The 13,655-nt window shown below is 41.2% G+C and overlaps 1 protein-coding gene across 1 annotated transcript in view; it reads right to left on the bottom strand.

The window, feature by feature from the left end:
- The window catches only part of LOC140933545 (annexin A5-like), a 330,251-nt gene that overhangs the window by 203,950 nt on the left and 112,646 nt on the right, over positions 1-13,655 (bottom strand). The gene's annotated exons all lie outside the window — the stretch shown is intronic.

Here is a 13,655-nt window from a genome sequence, read left to right on the forward strand (position 1 = left end):
AGGGAGTAGGGACGAGGCGGTTGAACGCGGCTTCGCCGCTCGTGATTGCTCCGCCGTCAAATCTCACTCGACTACTACACAATACCGCCAGCTACGCAGGCTAACTGCGGACCTGGGGTAAAATGCAGACTGAGTGTAAAATGAAGACTACAGACTGAGAGTAAAACGCAGGCTGGGGTAAAATGCAGACCGAGCATAAACTGTAGTCGCCGAAGGGTTTAAGGGCAAATAAAATCCCGCAAACTACATGTAAACAAACACTTACTTGACGGCATATATCTGCTATTACAAATCCATTCATTCTTCCCTGGAACTTCGTCGACTACCCAAAAACATACTCGCAATCTTGAACCTCTTTTCCCGTCCGAGCAGGGATAATAGATAGACTTTTATTCTTTCTATTATCCATTGTCCGAGAGACCTCACGCTTCGGTTTTCGATCACGTGACCGTGAATTGGTACAACACGATGTTTACGCTTAAATGAAAGCTGCTGACCTAAAATACTGTACAGAAAGAATTATGGCGATAAAAATGGGAGTAAATCATTCCAACAACAAAGAAAGATGTTCTGCAGGAAATTTGGATGACCTTATGTGGAAGTATGGCAAATCAAGGTACGAGGACGTAATTTGTTCGGATGTTCATCGAAACTTCTGGCGAATGTGCAATGTACTTCGACAAGGAAGCGAACTGTGTAACTGATACCAGCTCGCTAATTCCAGGTGTAATTCACCTAGCTTGCAAAGCAGGCGTATTTTGCTGTGCTATCGATTTTGACTTTCGACTGACCGGGAGTTGGGGCGAGTCACAAAATGATTCAATACAATAAAACGCCTGCTCTGCAGGCTATAATTCACCTATTTCGAGAAGAAGGAGCACAAATGTTTAAAAAGTCTGCAGTCGATCTTAATTCTGCATTTTACCCCTAGCCTGCATTTTACTCTCAGTGTGCAGTCTGCATTTTACAGTCTGTGTTTCACCTGACCGGATTCGTATTTAACTGCGCCTTTCAAAAAACACGCGAATTATGAAGTTCCAAAGCCAACTGACATTTGCGTTCTTCGCTACCGTCAATCATCTTAGTGGACCTCTTGGGAAACAGAAGTTTACTTTAACATGTTCAAAAGGTAATAATTCGTGATTGTTGGATTTCGAGTGGTTTTCTGTTTGTCAAGGTCCGTTCCTTGTTATCGTAATTATGATAGAGGGCAGCGAAAAACACAATTGTGAAGGCGGCTTTTGAACTTCAGAGTTGGCGTGTTTTTGAAAAGCGCAGTAAGTCACATTCATGATGGTAACTAAACTGACTGAGTGGCGTGCAATTTGGCTGTAATCGTGAAGGGAACAGTCTGGTTGTTTTGTGGGGAAAATGGGGTTGATGTTAGTCTGCAAATGAGCTCAGGGGCACCTTGTTGTAGTGATGGACTGTCTGGTATTTGTTTACTTATTCCCTTCATATTTTAATTTTCAGCAACACCAACATCCAATATTTTGCATAATTTTTAACATTTCTCTTCCCCCCCTAACCCCCAGAGAGAATTTTATTTATTTAAAACATTCGGAAAATCCAAGAGTTCTCACATTTATTGAACCAATGACTACGAGCTTATGGCCCCGGCCCGTGCAAACGGACGAAACATTGTTGGACCAACGATGATGGGAGTTGTTGCGTCCGTTTGCTCGTAGCCTATGGAACCATTTTTTGATTGAATGATATCTTGGCTAGATTTGGACGAAAAAGGCAGAAATAAACGGAAATAAGGCTTTTGACCAGAAGAGGTTCAATTTGCATTTTTATCGCCCAAATACAGGACTTAGTGCCGAAATTTTATTGATTCAGGGGCCGGATTGTTAAAAAAAGGGCGCCGGAAACACTTTTAAGTCTCATTTTGTACGTAGAACAGATATGGTGAGATTCAGACCAGACGCGATTGAGAGAAAACATTAGTCCGAGTGGTGAATAAATCTGTTGAGAGCCAATGATTTTAAGAGAAACCCATCGTGTACAAGCTCGACTCGATAGGTTCCTCGCATTCTTTGGTTTATTAGGGTCTGTGCAACAATTACCAGCGAGCGGGAGTGGGGGGGCGGGGTGTAGAAACTAGAAGGGGAGACACCATGTAAAATCATAGCTCAAAAGCGGTTGGTTTCTAGTTTTCTTGTTGGCAAGCTGTCTCACAACTTTGGGGGTGATTTGATATCAACAATACATGATTTATACGTGATCAAAATATAACTAAAAGGTAGCAATAATTAGTACCAAAGCCATGAATAATTCTGGTTACATGATATTTCAACATATTTCTACTTAACAGAACAGCAATGTGTCCAGGGTTTTAAAGAGGGAGTGTCTCGTTTAATGAGACAAAGGTAACAAACAGCTGTTGTGTCCCTCTGACAGTAATTACGTTTTTAAAAATGTAAAGACATTTTCAGCCAAAAAGGAGGGCCAGGGGAACCTCAGCAAACATGAAAATTGTGCGAATAGCAGCATACGAGGATGCCTCCCCTGTTCGATCACATGACAAAAATGACGAAAACATGACGCTAAAAGAGATCGAGGAGGGGAAGAGAGACTAGTAGCTCGCGTTCTGAGTTTTGTTCGTGCTTGTCATGACTCAACCAGGGCTGGGTTGTTCAAAGAAGGGTTAAGTTAACCCAGGGTTAGTGCGAAATTTGATTTCACTGGCCTATGAAAGCTTGAGAAGCAAATTCAGTTTTATTCTTTCTGCCAACAATTTGATGATTGGATGCTCTAAAAAGAAGAGAGGAAATTGCCCTGGAAAATACTTTTGAACAAAAGAAAAAGAAACCCGGGTTAAAATTTAACCCTGGGTTAGCGCTAATCGGCCTTCGAACAACTGAGCCCTGAACTGAATCGAGGGTAATGACGCAATTGACTTAAAACTTGAATCAAGTGATTCACGGGAGAATTCAAAAGACGATGCGCAATAGGACTGTTCTGAAATGGGTGTCTCACTACCTCACTGCCTAGTTTTAAGCAGGAACCTTTATCCAGCCTGGTTTTGAGATAATGTTCCAGATGCAGCCGTCAAAAAACGTTATAATACAACATAAGGAGAGAACCTGTAAATGTAAGTCGAGAGGGGGGGGAGGGGTTGGTCATTATTCTTAAGCAACCAGGAGGGGGGTCAGAGCTAACTTGCCTTTGCTAGAAGGTGGCGCTAAGTAATATCAATCTATGTCAGGCTCATTTGTCGGCCCCCTTACACGCACCCCCCCCCCCCCCCCCCGCCCATCTTTCCTGATTGCCAACGAGCACGCTGCGAGGCGGTCAATCAATCAATCGAATCTGCGAGGCGGCCAATCAATCAATCAATCGAATCAACCAATCAACTTTATTTAAACACGGTAGATGCTCAGCAAGTTAGTTTTCAGACATGCCGTGTGATAATTACAAGTTATAAAAATTAAGACTAGTGATTAACAATAATTAACACAATAATTGGTAATTTTATCTGTTCCTATCGATTCTCATAAAAGTGACTATCTAGTTTTGTATGGTAAGCAAGACTAATAATACTGGTAAAAAAAGTAATAATTTGAAATACAATATAACTACAAGAAATGAGTCATTAAAGAAATAAGATAAAAACATAATAAAAAGTTATATCCAAGGATATTGCGAGTTTAAAACCAGTAAGATCCCCCATCTCACGTGTTTTATTTGACAGTTGGTTGCAAGCCATTGCACCCCGATAAGAAAATGAACGCTTAAGAAAATTTGTTTTAGGTAGTGGTAGATGGAGATCATAGTTAGAACCCCTCAAATTATAGTCATGAATTTCAGAGGTTCTACGAAACAATGAATACTTTAAACATCGTAACTAATAAGTGCCTTTTTTCTTCTTTCTTCTAAGTTTGACCACTCTAGAGAATTTAGTACATCTGATGATCTGATAGAGTAATCAGCCCGAGTGATAATCCGTGCTGCTCTATTTTGCAACTTTTGTAATTTGTCAGCACGTATTTTGGAGCAGTCACCCCATACAACATCACAATAGTCAAAGTAGGGCTGGACCAGTGAATAGTAAATAGTTTTAAGAGTCTCTTGATTATCGGTTAATGCTAAATACAGCATTTGCAAGCCACTAGAGACTTTGGATGAAATATGTTTGATCTGATTATCCCAGGTTAGCATTTCATCAACATGCAGTAGAACAGTTTATTTCACTATTTTCTAGGTAATTTTCGCTCATACATTCGAACAGAGTCCAAACTATTTTTCGTAAATTACGGTTATTCGTGACATTTCTAAACAAACTGAACAGCGCGCGCGTATAGGTAAAATCTTTGTTCGTTGGAACTTAGCGATAGCTATAACTAGTAATTATTGCACAGTCTCTTAGCTAACCAGAATCTTGCACTGATCCCATTCTTCTCCTCGGAGCCCGTAGTAACGTGGCCTTGAGGGTTTGGGTACCTTATATGCCGAAAAGACTCGGAGGCAGGGCGCGTCAGGTTATTCGAAGCTGGGTTGAGATAACCCAGGGTTTGTGCCTGATTTGAATTCAGATAGGAAAGCTTACAAAGCAAATTCGAAGAAATTCTTTTGTCTACAATTTGATGATTGGATGCTCTATAAAGAATAGAGAAAATTATCCGACAAAATGCTTTTAAACAACAGAAATAGAAACCAGGGTTAAAAATTAACCCCTAGTTAGCGCTAATCGGCTTTGGAACAACTGGGTTGGCGGCGTTTCTAACAGTAGAGAGATTAAGATTCACGTTTACGCCAAACGGCAAACGTGAATTTGTTCCACGTTCCACGTTCCACCAACTTTACTTTTGCAAGTTATTTATTACTTCTACCCTAAAATAAGTAGTTTCAAGCCAGTTTTCTCCATTTGAATTGTTCTGGACAGTTTTTATCTGCTTATTTCTCATTCTGAGAAATTCTCAACTTGAATCTGACGTTTGCCGTTTGCCGCAAGAGTGAACCTTAATCTCTCTAATGTCTATCTTGTACTGGGTAGCAAACAAGCGCATGAAGACAGTTTGACCGAGAAGGCCCGGGAAGACGTCATGGGACCGATGGGTGATGCATCCTTGGATGTTCTTCTGAAAGTTATATTTCGTCAAGCTGTCAACGAAAACTTGACCTTCGACCGGGGATAACCCTGGTCAAAGCGAGGGACTGGGGAAGATAAGAAGGAGCAAAGAAAGGACGAACAGAGGGGAAAAGCGGGGAAGAAAAAGGAATCACCTTATTTGTCTAAAAGGAGACAAAAGCGACTGCTACACAGGCTATTAGTATTGCCAATTAAGTAAATTTATAAGATCAAACAACGTGCTTTCTCTTCCCGATCGTCAGGTCAACTGCCTACAAGTTGTTTGTTTACTAATGCCAACTCACTAAGAATTCTTTTTAAATACTAATGATTATCACCGCAAATTTGTTTCCCAATCATCAGTGCTTTTTCGTGAAGTTCTTTGGCTTGATTGTATTCTTTTAGGCTGTAGTACACTACTGCCAAATTGTTATAACTTGTTGCTACATGGGCATGATCTTCACCAAAAATCTTTCCGCAAATGGTTAGTGCTTTTTCGTATAGTTCTTTTGCTTGATTGTATTCTCCCAGGTCGTCGTACACTGATGCCAAGTTGTCATAATTTGTTGCAACATGGGCATGATCTTCACCAAAAGTCTTTTTGCGAATCGTCAGTGCTTTTCCGTAAAGTTCCTTGGCTTGATTGTATTCTCCCAGGTCGTTGTACATTGATGCCAAATTGTTATAACTTGTTGCTAAATGCGCATGATCTTCACCAAAAATCTTTATGGAAATCATCAGTGCTTTTTCGTAAAGTTCTTTGGCTTGATTTTATTCTCCCAGGCTGTTGTACACTGATGCCAAGTTGTTATAACTTGTTGCTACATAGGCATGATCTTCACCAAAAATCTTTTTGGAAAACATCAGTGCTTTCTCGTGAAGTTCTTTGGCTTGATTGTATTCTCCCAGGCTGTAGTACACTGATGCCAGGTTGTTATAACTTGTTGCTACCTAGGCATTATCTTCACCAAAAATCCTTTTGCGAATCGTCAGTGCTTTTTCGAGAAGTTCTTTGGCTTGATTGTATTCTCCCAGGTTGTTGTACACTGATGCCAAGTCGTTATAATTTCTTGCTACATCGTCATGATCTTCACCAAAAATCTTTTGTAAATCATCAGTGCTTTTTCGTGAAGTTCTTTGGCTTGTTTGTATTCTCCCAGGCTTTTGTACACTGATGCCAAGTCGTTATAACTTCTTGCTACATCGGCATGATCTTCACCAAAAGTCTTTTTGTAAATCATCAGTGCTTTTTCGTGAAGTTCTTTGGCTTGATTGTATTCTCCCAGGCTGTTGTACACCGATGCCAAGTCGTTATAACTTCTTGCTACATCGGCATGATCTTCACCACAAGTCTTTTTGTAAATCATCAGTGCTTTTTCGTGAAGTTCTTTGGCTTGATTGTATTCTCCAAGGTCGTCGTACACTGATGCCAAGTTGCTATAACTTGCTGCTACATCGACATGATCTTCACCAAAAATCTTTTTGCGAATCGTCAGTGCTTTTTCGAGAAGTTCTTTGGCTTGATTGTACTCTTTCAGGCTATTGTACACTACTGCCAAATTGTTATAACATGTTGCTACATGGGGATGATTTTCACCAAAAATCTTTTCGCAAATCGTCAGTGCTTTTTCGTGAAGTTCTTTGGCTTGATTGTATTCTTTAAGGCTGTAGTACACTGATGCCAAATTGTTATAACTTGTTGCTACATGGGCATGATCTTCACCAAAAATCTTTTCGCGAATCGTCAGTGCTTTTTCATAAAGTTCTTTGGCTTGATTGTATTCTCCCAGGCTCTTGTACACTGATGCCAAGTTGTTATAACTTGTTGCTACATGGGCATGATCTTCACCAAAAGTCTTTTTGTAAATCATCAGTGCTTTTTCGTGAAGTTCTTTGGCTTGATTGTGTTCTCCCAGGCTGTTGTACACTGATGCCAAGTTGTTATAATTTGTTGCTACATAGGCATTATCTTCACCAAAAATCCTTTTGGAAATCATCAGTGCTTTTTCGTGAAGTTTTTTGGCTTGATTGTAATCTCCCAGGCTGCTGTACACTGATGCCAAGTTGTTATAACCTGTTTCTACAAGGGCATGATCTTCATCAAAAATCTTTTTGTAAATCATCAGTACTTTTTCGAGAAGTTCTTTGGCTTGATTGTATTCTCCCAGGCTGATGTACACTGATGCCAAGTCGTTATAACTTGTTGCTACATGGGCATGTTCTTCACCAAAAATCTTTTTGCGAATCGTCAGTGCTTTTTCGAGAAGTTCTTTGGCTTGATTGTATTCTCCCAGGCTGTTGTACACTGATGCCAGGTTGTTATAACTTGTTGCTACAGCGGCATGATGTTCACCAAAAATCTTTTCGCGAATCGTCAGTGCTTTTTCGTGAAGTTCTTTGGCATGATTGTATTCTCCCAGGCTGTTGTACAGTGATGCCAAGTTGTTATAACTTGTTGCTACATGGGTATTATTTTCACCAAAAATCTTTTCGCGAATCGTCAGTGCTTTTTTGTGAAGTTCTTTGGCTTGACTGTATTCTTCCAAGCTGTTGTACACTGATGCCAAGTTATCATAACTTGCTGCTACATCGGCATGATCTTCACCAAAAATCTTTTCGCGAATCGTCAGTGCTTTTTCGTGAAGTTCTTTGGCTTGATTGTATTCTCCCAAGCTGTTGTACACTAATGCCAAGTTGTTATAACTTGTTGCTACATGGGCATTATCTTCACCAAAAATCTTTATGGAAATCATCAGTGTTTTTTCGTGAAGTTCTTTGGCTTGATTGTATTCTCCCAGGCTGTTGTACACTGATGCCAAGTTGTTATAACTTGTTGCTACATGGGCATGTTCTTCACCAAAAATCTTTTTGTAAATCATCAGTGCTTTTCCGTGAAGTTCTTTAGCCTGATTGTATTCTCCTAGGCTGTGGTACACTGATGCCAAGTTGTTATAACCTGTTGCTACATCGGCATGATCTTTACCAAAAATCTTTTTGCGAATCGTCAGTGCTTTTTCGAGAAGTTCTTTGGCTTGATCGTATTCTCCCAGGCTGTTGTACACTGATGCCAAGTGGTTATAACTTGTTGCTACATGGGTATTATCTTCACCAAAAATCTTTTTGGAAATCATCAGAGCTTTTTCGTGAAGTTCTTTTGCTTGATTGTATTCTCCCAGGCCGTCGTACACTGAAGCCAGGTTGTGATAACTTGTTGCTACATTGAAATGATCTTCACTTAAACTGGGGATCTTTTTGAAAATCATCAGTGCTTTTTTGTGAAGTTCTTTGGCTTGATTGTATTCTCCCAGGCTGTTGTATACCTCGCCATTCACATTTAAAACCTCCCATTTACGAGTTAACGCACCCGTTGAAGAGTCGTCCAAGTTTCCCAGCAGATTGTGTGCTAAGTTGGCCACAGTTTTCGCAAAGACGAAATAGGAGCTTTTTTGACAGACCAAGGCGAGAGTATGTAGCCAATCAATAACTGTATTTAAATCTACGAAGGGCGCAAACCTTTCTAAAAAAGTGCTGTCATCCGAACTAAAGTTTGACGCCATCTGCTTAAGTAAAGATTCACAGTGGGGCCTCAATTTTTTACAAAACGCATAATCCTTTTCATTTTGTTTGAGTTGGGACTTGAAAATCTTAACCGCTTCTGCCATGGTGTGGTCACTCTCAAATGATTTCAGGTAAGCTAACTCGCCTCGTTTCAAAGCTTCATGCACAACTTTATGTAAACGTAAATAAGTTCGTTCACCCCCTTCTTCGGAATGAACCAGACATAAAGAAGACTTTACAATCTTTGCCTTCATTAAAACCTCTTGCTGGTCTTTTACTTGGGCTTTGACGAACTTTAAAACAGTTTCGAGTGGTAGGTCGTCGTTAGCGCAGAGTGAAAGAAAACAGAATGTGTGACGAAGAACCTCCTCTGTTTCAGCAGCTCTTTGGATAGCCATTTCTACTGCGGCAATTGATGTTTTGGGGTAGGCTGAACTCTCATTAGCAAGGACACTTTCGGTCTTTTTTCGCTGGCTGTATGTTGATATGTCTTGAAGGTATGCTTTCCAATTATAATTAGAAGACCCACTGGTCACAACAGTTTGCAGGTAATAAGCAGCAGCAGCTAAGGCCAGTGGCTGAAAATCGAAAAGTTCAGCGACATTTTCTGCTTGTACTCTCTGTACTGGCTCTGAAATTTGCGATACTGTTTCCAGCAATTCCACTGCCTCGTCCCTCCTCATTCCCTTGCTCAACGATTCATGATATGTGTGAGGAGCGTTTGGAGGAATTGTACTACTATCTTGGGTGGTAATAAGCACATGCCCATAGCCCCATTCCTTACTGCCAGTTTGAGGAAGCAAGTCGCGGACTAAGCGTAAGTTAATCACATTGTCTGCTATTATCAACCATTTGATATACTTGCTGGTCTTCGGCAAAATCAAGCGATGGAGCTGTTTAATTGCTTCAATAGGTTTCACTTTCTTTAAAGAATCTAAGCTTGTCAACGCGTATTCTGTTATTCCTAGGTATCTTCCAAGGGTGAGGTAAGAGTCAACAAGTGTCTCAATGCTTTCTGTGTTCAGTGTCGCAACAAAGATAAGATCATTGTTTTGTTCAGAAAAGAGCAGTTGTCCAATTTCCCGGGCAAGTTGGGTCTTGCCACATCCTGGATTACCTGACAAAAACACTGTACTGACTGCTCCGCTGGAACCATTGTAAAGTTCCTCCATTTTCTTAGTGATTCTTTCAATATCATGCGAGCGTCTAATGATAACATGTGGTGGACGCGATGCGAGAATACAAAATGACTGAAGTTTCGCACTTATTTCCTGTGTGAGAGATTTGTTTTCTTCTTTCGTAGAAACCAGGGCAGCTTCTGTACTTTGAAGAGTGCTTTTTGTCTGATCTAACTCGGCTTGGAGATCACGAGCTTGGTTCTTAATATTTTCCACTTCCTTCGTTGGAAAGGTCGTCTGGTTCTTTATTTCTTGAATCTCAGTTAAAGAAAGACCAAGGGATGTAAAAGCGTTCACCACTCTATCTACAGAAGTTTGAAAGTCGGTATCTGTCAACTTAGCCTCGGTGATATGAGCAATCTCGTTTCGTACTTGACGAATATCATCGACCTCTTTACGGACAGCTGGACTTAAAGTGGCGCCAACGGTGTCTGAGTAGAGGATGGCAAAAAACAAACACGTGCAGTCCCACTCTGTCGTGTTACCATTGTGGATTGTTGCCAGACACCGGGCGTTTTTCTTGTGACTTGCTTTAGATTCATTGTTGAAGAAATCACGACCATTTTGTGCCGTGTCTTTCCATTCTCCAATTGACGTTGCTTTATAGAGGAAATCCCATTCGTTTTTGAAAATCTGCCGCAGTCCTACTGGAACCAAATCAAATCCTATGTAGCAGAGTCTGAAGTAGTTCAGTTGCTCTTGCGAGTATTCCATCACCAACTTACAATCCTGTGGGAGATATTTGTTTTTAACTTATTTTTAGTCAGGTCAAAAATAGGTGGTTTACTTATTCATATTGAATGTGAACTAGAGACCGGTGATGGACACAGGAATCGCAAAAGATTATGAAAATCTAGTAGCTGATTATAAACTCCGTTAAATAAGAGACGGCAGGCTAAGTTCACAACTTGCTTCCCTGGTGCCTTGCTCGTGAGGTGCTTTAAAGTTTTGTTTAAGGTTCCAAGGGTTTGGAAGGGGTGGGGGGATAGACAGGAGGCTGACTCCTCCTTAGTCGTCTCTATTTGGATCGCACACGTGCTTGGAGGGAGAGCGAGGGTTGATGGGAAAACGAAAGGGAGAGACTCTCTGCTATCACCCCTGGTTCTCCAACCGCGCTTCTCTCGTTAATATTGATAGGAGACTGACAGACGACTAGGGAAGTGGATCTTGTCATTTCTTAATGCTACCGAACCAGTTGCTTACGTATTGAGCACATCAAGAATATCAAAGAGCGCTTTCCTCACTGGAACAAAATGCAATGTGGAAACCCTTGTTAATTGAGCAAGAAACTGAATACGAGTTAATTGGTCTATTTTGCTCTATGTCACTTTTCCTAGTATTCTGGAGTAATTGTCATGGGAAGGCGTCTATTAAACAAGGGGTGTTCATTAGAGATAGGCGTCCAATACAAACCTAAAAGCGTGGGGCAGGGGGCGGGGTGGACAACGAGCGTTTATATGAGTGGAGGCGTCTATTAGATCTTAAACTTATAAGTCTGTTATCATTCGATGTCAGTATCTCCGGCTCCATTTTTAAAACCAACCAGTGAAAACTAAAAGTCTATTTGAATAAATGCAGTACAATAATTTTTTTGTGTGTTCTAAGCCGTTTCGACTAGCGCTCATCCTCGGAGACCCAGGGGCAGATAAACGGGGCGAGGGAAAGTCTAAACGGGCGGAAAAATGTGGCACGAAGAAAAGTAAAGAACGGCGAGAAGAGCCCCTGGGGACAATGTCTTACCAGACCAGTTCCAAGCGGTCGCCGCCATTCCGGCTTCTGATTGGTGCCAGAAAAACACAAGTTTTCTGGCACCAATCAGAAGCTAGGCAGAACGGCGGCGACCGTTTGGAACTGGTCTGGTAAGACATTGTCCCCAGGGGCTCTTCTCGCCGTTCTTTCCTTTTCTTCGTGCCGCATCTTTTCGGCCGTTTAGACTTTCCCTCGTCCCCACTATCTGCCCCTGGGTCTCCGAGGATGACTAGCGCTTCAATTGAATGGCAAGTTGTGGGTAACAGATATTCTGGATGTAATATTACTGGAGTAAAAGAAGGATAAAAAGCAGGAATGAGATAAATCCTGTTTGTTTGGAATAGCCTTTTTTTTTCTCCATATGCAAACATTGAAGACTCCAGAGCTTCCCTCTCGCCAAAAAAATAAACTGGCTCTGGAGTCGAGAAAGGTAGAGTGGGGATGTCACGGGTAGCACCACGGTCCCATAGACAGGAAAAGAGTGCGCGAAAAGAGTGTCTTTAAAAAAGTACACGAAAATATCTCTTAGCATTTATCCCTTTCACTCCTAGACCGAGTTATCAGGGTCTAGAAGGAGGGCAGCTCCTTTTTCACGAAAATCCCGCATCCCGCAATTTTTTTCATCGCTTTCCCGAATCCCGTTTTTGTCTCCAAATTACATGCGTTAAAAAGCAATAATGGCTTTAAAAACCAATAAATTGACAATTGGGGTCAGTGGGTCTTCTGTCCGCTCGTCTGTTGATCGTGATTACTTGACAGTCTCTATTAAATAATCATTACCTACGTCACTTTATAGTTTGTTTTCATACTAGGAGACACTGGTGAACGTTCGCCTGGTTGTTTCGCATTTGCCGCTAGAACGTACGACTTCCTGAATTCCCGAAAAACAGGCAAGAAAATCCCGAAACCCCTGCCCAAATTGTAATGAATCCCGCTTTCCGGGGATCAGTCGAATCCTGTTTCCCGCCAAGATATGTTGCGTTTTTCCGAATCCCGCACCGTATTTTGGTCATTTCCGAAATCCCAAAAAATGCCCTTCCAGACCCTAAGTTATGGTGGGATCTTTTAATGGAGTACGCACGCAGACGCTCTGAACGCGTGACGAAGCCCTAAGAACGCGAGTCTACGTGGGAAGCTAACGTGAGATTCCGGTCGTCGCTTAACTCTCCACCCGAAAAGTAACGAGAAACGATTGGAAATATATGTCCTCGTTCGCAGGCTTGTATATCCAGTAATAGTGATACCATTCAAATGAAACCTCTTCCTCTTTGGCCGTTCTCTTTGGCGGAATTTTTGTACCTTAGCCAATTTTAGGACTGACAGGGATGAAATTTATGAATGATGACCCGGACATTACAGCACACAAATAATTGCAAATGATGATTTGGTAGTGTTCCAAACATGAAAAAAATCTTTCGTATTGATCGTGGACAACGATTGACCCATTGCGATCGACGTATTATTCAGATGGGATGGTAACGACCCCTTTATGCACGTATTTTAGCGACAGAGCGACCATAAGCGGTCATGATAATCCAGTCATCAATAAACTCACAGATGTCCAAGGAAGTGTACTCACGGCAAATGTTGTCTGGTGAACATTATAACGTTTTCGAAGAACAAGAAAGTCATAACAACCACAAATTCTATTGTGCAAATCACAAAAGAATTTGTCTAGATTAATTTGAAGCTATGTTAAGCTGAATATCCAACGTAAAATTACTCACCTTTTCCAAAAGAATCCAAGGAAATTCGATTTAATAAAACAAGAGATTTCAGATAGTACGGTGCGATGAAAAAGCGGAACTGCAGAAAATGAAAGTGATCTGAAAGAATTTGCCAGCACGTGACTAATACTACAGACGGTCACGAGTTTTGGACAGTCACGATATTTATATATTTAGCACGGAGCCGTGGAGGGAGGGAACTCTCTTAAAAAAAGGGAAGCATATGCTCGTCGGAAAATTACAATTAAACGTCTAAAGGAGACCCAATTTTGGCTAGGCTCCTAAAGGAGACAGAATTCAATACCTCTATGGGAAAAAATATGGGCTTACCGTCCTGAACACCCTAAGTGAAACCAAAATCTGCCACGG

The sequence above is a fragment of the Porites lutea genome, chromosome 4 (assembly GCF_958299795.1).
Source record: "Porites lutea chromosome 4, jaPorLute2.1, whole genome shotgun sequence".
In the NCBI taxonomy this organism is placed as follows: domain Eukaryota; kingdom Metazoa; phylum Cnidaria; class Anthozoa; order Scleractinia; family Poritidae; genus Porites; species Porites lutea.